This window comes from Galeopterus variegatus, unplaced genomic scaffold (assembly GCF_000696425.1).
Source record: "Galeopterus variegatus unplaced genomic scaffold, G_variegatus-3.0.2 Scaffold25501, whole genome shotgun sequence".
NCBI lineage: Eukaryota > Metazoa > Chordata > Mammalia > Dermoptera > Cynocephalidae > Galeopterus > Galeopterus variegatus.
Window position 1 is genome coordinate 5,155 of NW_007751612.1, and position 7,755 is coordinate 12,909.

Consider the following 7,755-nt stretch of genomic DNA (forward strand, 5'->3'; position numbering starts at 1 on the left):
TATAGATTTTAAAAATATTTTTACTTCATAATCCTGGAAATATATAGTAAATATTCTTAGGGCATTTTCTATAAATGTAATTCTCATTTTTTTCCCTCTAATTCTACCCCAGGGCTCTTTGTCTGAGAGATGTGGGGCCTCGTAGATGGATTTTGTCTGGCCCAGGAGAGACGCCCACACCAGTCCATCCAGTTCCTTTTGGTCACCTCTAGGTTCTCTCTGCAGCCCCGTCACCCCACCTCTTACCTCTTCTGTGGGTGGCTGCCATACTTCTGTTNATGGTTCTGGCTCATCACATCCTGTCCTCCCTGTGCCATGACCCCCTGGTTGTGTTTAGATCGAGGCCCTTGCCTGGTGGGGTGACCACTGGGTGCTCTGTCTGAGCTCCCGGGGGCTAGCGTTTGTGGTTACCAGGCCAGACTCTTGGTCAGTGGAGACGATAACTCACCTGGGGTTGCCATTGCTGCTAAAGGTGAGACTGAGGATGGAGATGAGGGTCTTCAGACCCTCCCCCTGGTGCTTCTTCCTCCCCTGCTCTGTTGCACAGGGCACACTGAGGCCCTGCCCCATACCTGCAGGTTACTCTCATGCCCTTGGTTGATGGGGCCCAGGCAAGGTCCCATCCAGAGGGTGGCAAAAAAGTAGTCTTGCTCCTCACTGGAAAACTAAAGCCTGGGGTCTGGAGACACACTTCTCAGTTCACACCATCTGAGTAAGCAGGGCGAGTGACATAAACTTTCTGTGACACAGATTACCCCCAAAATGGGAAAGTGATTGTAGCACCATGTATGTGAAGGGCTTAGGACAGTGCCTGGCACATTGTATGTGCTCAGTAAATATTTGCTGTTGTTATTAAATGCACATCCTACTGGCAGATCAGAGGCATTGCCTTTGGCTATTAACCACAACTTTTAAATATAGAAATTGTAATGTGCTAAGTTGTTTAGGGAAAACTAGGTATTAAGTTTCCCCGGTTGACACAGGGTGAGTATGGCCCTCTAGTTAGAAGGTCCATTTTTGTTCAACAATTGATAAGGACTGATGTGGACACCATTTGATCTGGAATATAGAACAAGCGTACACTTGTGAGTTGCTCTTCAGAGAGGAGCTTGTCGCAGCTCGTTCGTGTAAAGGCAGCTGTTTGACAGTGACGCGCTTCTGGCCAGGTCCCCTGAACGTCTGCCGCACCTGGTCGGCTGTTTCTTGCAGGTGGTGAGTGTTACTGGGATTTCAGCTGGAACTGGCTTATCCTCTGTGTGTGACACGCTAATGTCTCAGGTGAGGATCGCCCTCCCCCGCAGCCCTTTTTTGGCAATTACATTTTACAATAGAAACCGCCTGGGGGACATCCTCCCGCCCTCTCCCTGCCTCTTGTTTGTCAAATGCAGTGTAGTCAGCATCACGATTCTGTCCTCTTGTTGTCATCTGCTCAGGGGCTGCATTGTCCCTGTCTGATATCCCCACCCCAGAACCATCCTCGCTTATCCAGCACCCTGTCTTCCCCCCACTCCCTCCCCACCCCTCCCCCTTCCCTCTCCCCCGCTCTGTCTCTGTCTCTCTCTCCCTCCCCTTTCCCCCTCTCTCTCCCCTCCTTCAATTCAGCTGTTTGAAAACGCTCTTTGCACTCCTGGTCCTGACCCCCATCCTACTGGGCCTGGTCTCCTTCAGGCCTCAGGGGAGCACGTGGCTGTCCTGAACCCCCTTGGCAGTCCCCACTTGCAAGAACACTCCCTCGGCGCTCCCGACCCTGCTGCCTGTCTTCTCAGTCCACGGGGTGTGTTTTCCTCCCCGGCCCCACGTGCACACGCCAGCCCTCTCCCGGGGCACAGCCTCTCTGACAGCCTCTGTCTCCACCCCCTGTTCACTTTTAAGCTTCAGTCTCTGCTGCCAGTACCCTCCACGTCCAGTGCCCGGCAGCAAGGACCGATTGTACCAGGACGTGTGTGAAGTGCCGCAGGGACAGTGGTGGCTGGGGAGCGGTGCTGGGCAGGGGATGGCCCAGGCCGCAGGGACCCTGTGGCCTCCTTTATCTTTGCACTTGTTTTCTCAAGTCCTCTGGAGGCAAGAACCTGAAACGCCAGGGGATCATACTTCAGCGAGGAATCCTCCTTTTGATGCTGTGTTGCTTTCCCCGCTGGGGCATCTTCATCAGCATCAAGCGCATCCTCCTGCTCCTAAAGCAAGACCCAGAAGTGTCCAGGTCAGCCTGCAGTTTCAGGACTAGGTGAACAGCAGGTGCTGCCTGGTCACCACCTCCACCAATTACCGGGACTTGAACCCTTTCAAAAATGGAAGCTGTGACTGTGGCCAGAGTCCTGGGCTCGCAGGGCTGCCTGACACACGACGATCAGACATCCTCATGACCAGGACATCGTCATCTTGGCCCCGTCTCCCTTTCGCTGAGTCCCTCCCTTTTGATGTCTTGAGAACGCACAGAATATTGTTCCCCTGACAAAAGCAGAATAGTGACACAGTTGCTGTCACTTTTGTTTTTAGAGCTGTTTTTTTAAACTTACTATCCGACGTGCTCTCTGGTATTGTCCTTGGGGTGCATGGTTCCTTCTAGAAGGCTGTCTTGCTCACCATGCAGTAGTCCTGATACTCCCAAAAGGCTTCTGAATTTTGTCCAAGTTTTAGTTTATTTTTCTGTATTCTTTCCACCTTTTATGATCAGAATGACCCGAAAATGTGAATTTGTGAGTCCTCCCCTTAGAGCGTAGATGTTTAGCAAGCCCAATGTAATACAATGTAGGTTGCAGAAAAAGCGTCACTTATGGCCGGCCCATGGCTCACCTGGGAGAGTGTGGTGCTGATAACACCAAGGCCACGGGTTCGGATCCCTATATAGGGATGGCCGTTTGGCTCACTGGGGAGAGCGTGGTGCTGACAACACCAAGTCAAGGGTTAAGATCTCCTTACAAGTCATCTTTTTTGAAAAAAAATAGCGTCACTTGAGATTGTTATAAAGTTTCTTCCATATGAATTATTTTTAGTTTTCAGTCTTGGGAGATACTCTGTGGGTTCACTTTGAAGACAGGATGATCAGCAGTTGCTTTAACATTAACTGGAGACTTTTGTTGTTCGTTTCAGGCTGGCCCAAGTTTACGTGATGATTTTTATTCCTGCTCTTCCTGTGAGTTGCAGGCTCCTCTCGTGTTTCCTGTGGGATGCAGCTGTCCTGCCTCTTTGTTCACCTGTCATAGCGCTATTTGTGCAGAAGGTCTTGAGCCTTCCCCAGACCTACCGAGCCTACCTCACCGATTCTCAGAACTTGTACTGCTCTGATCTCCAACAGCGTAAACTAAATGCAAACACTGATGAGGGGAAGAAATTTTCTTCCTGATTCCTTATTCTGTGGGTACTTCTGATTGCAAATTAACCAGAATATTCCCTGGGATCATCCGGGGTTCAGGGAGTGCTGCTCCTTGGAGCCTTTAGTTCGGGGAGTGCTGTGCCTTGGAGCCTTTCCAAAGGTCAAGGCAGCGGCTTCTGCTTCAGCCAATTAGAACTTGCCTGTCAGTTCTTCAGAGAGCAAATCTTTCATCCACTCTAGAACATTCCAAATAGTTGGCATTCTAGCATTTGTTCAGTGTGGGTCTGGCTTTCTGAATTTGCAGTCACATATCAAGAGTAAGTATCTTATTAAAAACTAGAACTGAAGAAAACTGTAGGAATTATATTTTTATGTGAATGACAGGTGTTTGCTTTTCTATTTAATCCTACAGGCAGCATTCCTGTTCCAGTTGCAGACGAGGTGTTTACAAAGTCAGATATAGATTTTAAAAATATTTTTACTTCATAATCCTGGAAATATATAGTAAATATTCTTAAGGAATTTTCTATAAATGTAATTCTCATTTTTTCCCTCTAATTCTACCCCAGGGCTCTTTGTCTGAGAGATGTGGGGCCTCGTAGACGGATTTTGTCTGGCCCAGGAGAGACGCCACCAGTCCATCCAGTTCCTTTTGGTCACTTCTAGGTTCTCTGCAGCCCCGTCACCCCACCTCTTACCTCTTCTGTGGGTGGCTGCCATACTTCTGTTTTAGAGGAAGAGAGCCCAGAGTTACTGTGACCACAGTTCTGGAAGCGCGGGGGATCCGCATGCCCTCAGTGCACCAAAGGAAGGGGAGAGGCGGAGGAAAGGGGCTGAGCTCACCTGGCCGCCGGCAGCCTGCTCGCCTCTGAACATACAGGCACCGCGTGTTGAAGCTGGAATAGAATCCATTCTGCTTTGATAGCAGTCAGCTCTCTGTTTAAAAAATACAAATTTTACTTAAAGAGGATGTTTATCTGAGCACTAGTGTAGAGTAGCCGGCATACACAAAAGAAATGAGTGATGGTGCTGGAAAGCAAAGGGGTGAGCGTTTTCTGCACACCTGCTACAGAGCAGGCATTGCTGGGTCTTGTACGTGACAGCTCGACCCTGGCCGAAGCCCTGCAGAGAGGTTAAGCACCTTAGCCAGAGTGTCCCCCTAGTGGTGCTTCCTTTACACCTCATGTGAGGGCCATCGGCTGCTGTTGTGGAAACTGTGACCCGCCAGGTCGTTCAGAAGCATCTACAAACTTCTGGTTGGTTTGGCTGGAAGCTGCACTGAGGGAGGTGACATATCTGGCTGTTTCAGCTCCTGGCTGTCCCAGTCTTGTGTGACTTTGCCATCATTTGAAATTGTTGCCTATTTAACTCTGAAGGTTCAGTTGACAACCTAGCTAATTAGTGTTTGAAAATGCTGGTGTTTTCCTATTTGGGGATTTCAGGGCATCATCATGCCCCAAGTTATGATGGGGATCGCGGCGAATGTCATCGACGCGGGCATGAACGCCCTCCTGCTGTACGCACTGACCTCGAGTGGTGTGAGTGGTGACCCATTCATTTGGTGAGTGCGAGTGTCCACTGTGTGCCTGCTCTGTCCTGGGGCCGGAGTGAGGTGGTCTAGCGAGGGGACCGCGGACAGGTGAACAGGCAGCTAGGGTGCAGGTTCAGGTGCCCCGTGGGACAGTCAGAGCATGGAGAGGAGCTCTGTCATCGGTGAGGGCTGAGACAGCAGCCCCAGCAACGGCGGAGTGGGGCAGACGCCCGCAGGGAGAGATTGAGCCGGATTCCTCCTTCATGAAGCTTGAGGAGCCGAGGGCCCCACGAGGAGAGCACTGTCAGCGTGGACTCTCTTCAGCAGGTGGATGCTGGTGCCGGGGCCTGGAGCCAGAGAGTGGCCGCGCCAGCGTGTGTACACTGAACCCAGCAGTTTTTAGGGGCTTTAGGTCAGTGTGTCTATAAAGGAAGATCAGTTTAGTGGATCATGACCAACACTTTTAAAAATGAAATATCATATGAATGAAATAGAAAAAAGTGAAATAGAATAGAAAGTATAAGGTGCATTAACTTAGGGGGTATTTTCCGTGAGACTTTGTTTCAGGTATATGCAGTGCATGTGTGCATGCGTTCACGTGTGCATGCACGCACACTCATGCACATACTAATAATGTGGGGGCTGGCCGCTTAGCTCAGTTGGTGACAACATGGAGCTGATCAGACCAAGGTCCAGGCTTCCATCCTGTACTGGCCAGCAAAATAGTCATCACAATAATGTGGGTACTGGATAGTGACAGATTTGTTTATTACTGTTCAAAGCCATTAATTAAAGGATGGTGGAGGATTGATTTGTTTATTACTGTTCAAAGCCATTAATTAAAGGATGGTGGAGGATTGATTTGTTTATTACTGTTCAAAGCCATTAATTAAAGGATGGTGGTGTTCATGTGTGCATGCACGCACACTCATGCACATACTAATAATGTGGGGGCTGGCCGCTTAGCTCAGTTGGTGACAACATGGTGCTGATCACACCAAGGTCCAGGCTTCCATCCTGTACTGGCCAGCAAAATAGTCATCACAATAATGTGGGTACTGGATAGTGACAGATTTGTTTATTACTGTTCAAAGCCATTAATTAAAGGATGGTGGAGGATTGGAATGTTTATTACTGTTCAAAGCCATTAATTAAAGGGTGGTGGAGGATTGGAACATAAGAACACACCAGTGAAAAATCATTTATAACATCTTCCTTATGCCAGAAAGCTGAAGAAGTCTCAGCTGGGGGGAGCCGAGTCCAGCAGGCACATGTGAGGCCCAGTGGATCTACGCAAACCCCCAGGCGTGCATTCAGGTTTTCCTGTGAGTTGACCCTGAGAGGCCAACTCTTAGAAGCTTCTCTTGGGTATGGGGAGTAAAAGGAGAAATATAGGAATGGATTAATAAATAAATGGGTTAATAATTGATAAAATATGACTATAGGACAGAGGAGTGAAATGAAAAAATAGACAAGAGGAAAGAGAGTTCCCGGCTCTCTGTGCCAGAATGGGGCATTGTTTTATTTGTTGTGATAAAATGTCACCTACTGAAGGTGCTCTAAGGTCATTTTTTTTTTTTTTTTTTTTTTGCAGCTGGCCAGTATGGGGAACCAGACCTTGAGCTTGGTGTTATAAGGCCATGCTCTGACCAACTCAGCTAACCAGCCAGCCCTTCTGAGGTCATTTTTCTAATAGAAAACAAATTTATTATAGTCCTGGGTGACAAAACTACTGTGATCTAGACTGATATTTTAAACACAGTAGTTGTCTGATGTATCGCTTTTAACCAACTGTGCTTAAAATTTTATTTGATGGGTTAGGGCTATTAGGACAATGAATGGTGATAAATCTTTATGTGCTTTTGTTTTCCCATGGGGGAATAGTAGCATTTAGTTCTTCCACAAAATTCAGTCTTGGTGGAAAGAAAAAAAGTCTATTACAAATACATTATGTTCCGCATATGGAAAGAAGGCAGGCCAGGCTTTGCAGGCTCCACTAATACCTGTGATTCTCACCACAGAGCAAAAGCTTGTCAAGGGTGCACTGTTCATTTTTATTTGGAAGGAATATGCTCGTGGCTAATCATTACTTTTCCTCATTCAGAGGATGTGCCTGGGCCAACCCCACTTCGCAGTTTTTTCTGTCTGCTCTTTTCCTTTACGTATGGTGGAAAAGAATCCATGGTGACACCTGGCCAGGTATGGAGACACTGAATTCTTGTGTTGTTTGTTATTCAGAAAGATGTAATTCTGATTTCTGGACTTCTTCCCAGAGTTTTGTTTTGTTTTTATCTTTTATCTTTTGGAAAATCTAAAAATTATAGAAAATGTTTAAGTTCCTAAAAATAAAAAAAGTACAGGGCCATTATGAGTTTGTTTTTTTTTAATGTCCATGAGGGCAGCTTTTGTTTATAGAAGACTATTTGTAGCACCGGTTTTTAAGAATTAATATTATAAATGCAAAGTCCTAGTAGTTCTTTACAAATCATCCTGTTATGTTAAAGTGAAATTTGATTAATGTCTTATCAACTCGAGTGAACGGATTGAACTCTCATAAACCATCAGTAACACTTACCACTTAGCTAAATTCTCTTAAATATTTAAATATGCATTAGTAAATTTAATAAATTAGGGGCTTTTTTCCTATTTTTTTCCCAGGTATAATTGACAAATAAAACTTGTATATGTTTAAGGACAATGTGGTATTTTGATATACGTGTACGTTGTGAAATGATTTCCACTATTAAGCTAATTAACATGTCCATCACCTTACGCAGTTACCCTATTTTGTGTGTGGCAAGAATACTTAGGATCTACGTTGTCAGCAAATTTCAGGTATGTCATACATTATTATTAACTATATTCACCATGCCGTACATTAGGTCTCCAGAACTTCCTCATCTCGTAACTG

General features: G+C 46.6%; 2 long non-coding RNA genes across 2 annotated transcripts; both read left to right on the forward strand.

Annotated features, from left to right (window-relative positions):
- The first annotated feature begins 931 nt into the window (after nucleotides 1-931).
- Nucleotides 932-3,336, forward strand: LOC103583666. The gene is made up of 3 exons (XR_549877.1): nucleotides 932-984; nucleotides 1,210-1,278; nucleotides 3,091-3,336. It is a non-coding gene; the product is annotated as an uncharacterized LOC103583666 (long non-coding RNA).
- Nucleotides 3,337-4,005: 669 nt separating this feature from the next.
- Nucleotides 4,006-7,683, forward strand: LOC103583667. Its single transcript, XR_549878.1, has 3 exons — nucleotides 4,006-4,874; nucleotides 6,949-7,043; nucleotides 7,622-7,683. It is a non-coding gene; the product is annotated as an uncharacterized LOC103583667 (long non-coding RNA).
- Nucleotides 7,684-7,755: the final 72 nt, after the last annotated feature.